Below are 4,394 nucleotides of genomic sequence, written 5' to 3'. Positions count from 1 at the left end.
TTTTATAGTATAGAAGAAAATACACAACAACGTCAGCAAAAAAAAAAAATAATAACGCGTTTTTTATAACTTCAGCAGACGTGCACTTTACTGTACTAAAATTGAATGTACTATAAAAGTGCGTAGTCGAATTTATTTAGAAAATTCTTATTAAAAGGTTTGAAATTTTGAAGCAATTTTGCTGAACTCTCCTTAATTGTGTGCATAACTCGGAAAAAATTTACCATGAAAAACGTGAAAAAAACGAATGTGAAAAAATTTTTGCTAGTCACTGTAGATGTTAAATACACCGCACATGCACAACGGTTGTTTAGATGCGAAACACACTAAAATTCAGCATTTTAATTATATGTATAAAAAAAGGTTACCTAAAAGCGTTAAATTGAGCACTGATATGCTACGCTATTATTATTTTTACTTTTACTACTTTTATAATAACGTTTACGTTTTTTTTTTTTCTAATCTTTATCATTTTCACCTTCAAAGCAGCATTTTTTTTTCTCATTTCCGCCAAGCTCGTTTTAGTAATTTTTTAGAGAAGATTTCTCCTTCATCCACAATAAAAAAAAAAAAAACGATACCTCAGTAACACAGTAACTCCACTCACTCTTCTACTCACCTCCAAATTGAGTGTATCTGTTAGTTTGTCACTCAGTTCGGTAGCATTGAACTGCAGTAGACCTCGCGCTTGACCCAATTTCAGCAATTCTTTGGCATAGCCCACAGCCGGTTTGACATATTGGCGCGAGTCGATCTTTACATTGAGATGATGCTTGGCCACATGATCGAACAAGTTAGATATGGTCTCGCTGGCGCGACTAGGATCGAAGAAGGTACTCTTTGGATAACCTTGAGATTTGAGAAAACCGTTGAACATCAATTGCGCTGTCTGGAAATATCTGTGTAGCGAAATAAGAAAATAATTTAAAAAAAAAACAGAAAATTATTTTGAATGACTCCGAGGAAATGAAAATAAACTCAATTGTTAAAATGATAAATAAATTAGTGCCTAAACGCGTACATAAACATACATATTTACATATACACTCATTTAAAGAGGTGAACGTATATGTATACATAGGTGGTAAAGGGAAGTTACGCGGTTCACTCGCAGCCAAAGTGAAAGTCAGTTCCAATATTGTGAATAGCAGCAGTCACTTTTTATTTCAACTGCGCGCATTCTACCAAAAGGTAATTTTGTATTTTTCCCCCATTTACTTATTGGCTGCTAGAAAGTGTTTCTCCGCTTCACTGGTGAAATTTTAACCAAAGGAAAACAAGAGTTGACCACTTAATCATTATGAATCATTGATGAAATATTTTTTTTTATCAGTTCGTTTGAAGGTACCTATGTATGCATAGTATACGCAAGGGAAAAAAGTATTTCATGATTTTAAATTTAAAAAAAATTCAGCCTATTTTTGCCATTTTCAGAACACTCTTAATATCATGTCCCCACCGGAGCTAACCACGTAGTTATGGCTATTGAGTTGGTTCTCCCGATAACCCACTTGATTTAGCGTAGTTTCGGCATATAAAAATGACAGCACTTAACCAAGCTAACTAAAGGCTCTGTTATGCATACTTGGCATTGCATGCACTGCTATACCATTTTTACGTAGAAATCAAAAACCAACAGACTTCTACGTATGTAGTGCTGTGCGTTCGATAACCGATTACACGCGAGGCTCATTTAACAGATTTCTTATGTGACAGCTCTCAATCCATGCCAAGTATGCATAACGGAGCCTTTACTCGAAACCACGTCGAAAGTCTGATACAACCCTGTGTTTTCCCGCCATCTGTGGGTCATTAGCGTTAAAATGTAAAGAATTCGTTCCCTACTAGTTGTTGGACTCAACTAAGATCAGATTAGATTTACTCCGGTTTTTGAAAAAATTTGGAATCTACTCCTCTACTCCGCTTGACTTCAAATCTATTCCGTTTTTTTCATTCATGTTATGCCCCTCTTGGGGCCGTTTTTTTGAGTGTTCACCACCGGTTTCAGTAAAAAAATTGAAAGTTAGCCAAATCTCACTGTTAAAAAGTAACTCTTTCATAGCAATGCGTCAATAAAGTAACTTCGTTATTTTTTGATGTATGGCTGTACAAATTGGCGGATGCAGAACTTTACTTAACTTGTTAAAAAATATATGTAGAATGAAATTTATATAAAGTAGAAAAGGTTTGCTTTTTAAAAAATTAAGTGTTAGATACGTTCTACTATATAGAAAATGCTAAAAATTACCTAAATATGTAACATATTCAGCCTCATTGCGTAAGTCGTAAATTAGGCTGAATTGTACGAATCGACAACATTAGCATTGTCTACTGCCGTGCTGAAATAAGTAAACGACGAAAATGGTCGAAAACTATGCAGTGCTGCCAAGTTTTTCCGTTTTAATACACAAGTCGAGCGGGAGTTTTAGGCAATGGCGCTAAATTTTCGATACGATTCGACTCTCGAAAAACGACTTGCATTCGGCACGACTCTCGCAATGTGGCTGATTATCCTTACATTGCCCCGCGTTCTTATTTTGCATGAATAGAAAATATTTTAGTCAAACAATTAATGTCAGAAACAAAAATAAAAAATTCAATCTAGTACAGAAAATTTGTTTTTGCTCCGATTTTTGCAGTAATTTAGTCCGGAATCGATTTTTGGAGGTCCGAACACTGTTCTTTACATTTGTACTGTTTTATAAACCTCAAACCGCAGTGTGGACAGCAATAGTTAGTGATGTGGTTAAGTTGGATTTGAGATGGTTAACTTTTTGGTGGGGACATGGTATAAAGCGGATAGAAAAGTATTGCTATAGCCAAACGGTGTAATGTAAAAAAAAACAGCTATAATAACTAGTAATTTTTAGCAAAAAAAAAACCGACTTCAACTCCCATATAAAAAAAATATATATATATATATATCTCATGATCCGCTGATCGGATCTTAACCAGATTAGTATGGGACCACCTCTGAGATACTACCTTTCCGATGCAAAAAGAATTATCGATTGACGTGGTCCAAAGTTATGCGGTAACATACATAAAAAAAAAAAAAAAAAAAAAAAAAGATTCCGACGAACTGATAACCTCCTCCTGTTTTGAAAGTCGGTTAATAAAATACACAGAAATATATATTGTGAATGTTTTCAAAATATAGGTTTTTGAGTTATAGACATTTTCGGTTTAGTTTCCTAGTAAGTCGTAGTTGTAATATGGATAACTTTAATCGAAATTTTAATTTTTGACTTTTAGTGATAAAATTATGTAACTTGGCGAGACATTTATTTAAAGACTTTTGCAAGCGAACTGCATTTTCAACAAATTAGCAGCAATTTAAATTTGTTTGTTTTTAATGTTGTTTAGACTCTATGCAGCTGCTGCTGACGCAAATATTTTTACCTAAACGGAATTAACAATTAAACACAAATATATTTTCTTCGCATTATCTGCAAAGTCTGATGACAAACATTTTCAGAAGAGCAAAAAATGAATATGTATATATGTATGTACATACATACACTTGCGATCAGCTAATTAAGCCAGCACGGCTTTGATCAAATTTTGGCTATTTTTCTTTTGTTTATTTAATGTTGAGTTTTTTCATAAAAGTCTAGCTCATTATATAAAAAACACAACAAAAATTTAAATATCAAAGACTGTGCAAAAATTATGAAAAAGAACCTTTTTTTTTTTAAATAGTGCTAAAGATGCTGGTTATCATATCAGCCGCAGGTCAAGAAATGATAAACTATTCAGCGGGAACAAATAATATCGAAACACTTTTATCGAATTCATTAGAAAACGAATAATAAATAGAACGATTACTTGATCGAATTTTCTAAGAATAATTCAATCGCAAAAGCTTCTGACGAGTTTAAAGAATTTCACAATTCTGTAAGTCTCAAAATCTGTATCAATACTAAAAATTTGTCACATTGAAATTTTGCATCAAATTTCGCTGAAATCGGCGTTTCATTTATTGGCCGCGAATTGGTTTTTTGCAATTATCTTGGAAACGAAAAATTATCCAAAACGAACTTTATCACCAATTATAGGGCCCATGGAAGTAATGTCAGATACCTGCCCCTTGATTTTTGGTGAGCTTAAATTTACTGACATTAGGGTGGTACCTTAGGGTGATTTAGAGCTGTGATCTAGTGGGTAAGTACTGGAACGGGACACTTGAGGTCAATGAGCTTTGGAAGAAAAGCACATTGGCTACTCGAGACAAGAACATCAGTATACCATACTTTAAGACTCGACTGTAAATTCCGAAGATATGAAAAAAAAAAATGTAAAAAGTCGACCCCTACAAAAAAAAATATATATATTTTTTCTATATTGTTTTGCTAAAATAATTTGGCCCTTACGACGAAAATTTTTTCCGGTAC

The 4,394-nt window shown here is 33.5% G+C and overlaps 1 protein-coding gene across 2 annotated transcripts in view; it reads left to right on the top strand.

The window, feature by feature from the left end:
• LOC118736888 overlaps positions 1 to 4,394 on the top strand; it is a 22,729-nt gene that overhangs the window by 17,032 nt on the left and 1,303 nt on the right. The window lies entirely within an intron of this gene.

The sequence above is a fragment of the Rhagoletis pomonella genome, unplaced genomic scaffold, assembly GCF_013731165.1.
Source record: "Rhagoletis pomonella isolate Grant_MI unplaced genomic scaffold, Rhpom_1.0 Rhpom_scaffold_00004, whole genome shotgun sequence".
Lineage (NCBI taxonomy): Eukaryota > Metazoa > Arthropoda > Insecta > Diptera > Tephritidae > Rhagoletis > Rhagoletis pomonella.
The sequence above is the reverse complement of the archived record's forward strand: the minus strand, read 5'-3'. Positions and strand labels throughout refer to the sequence as shown.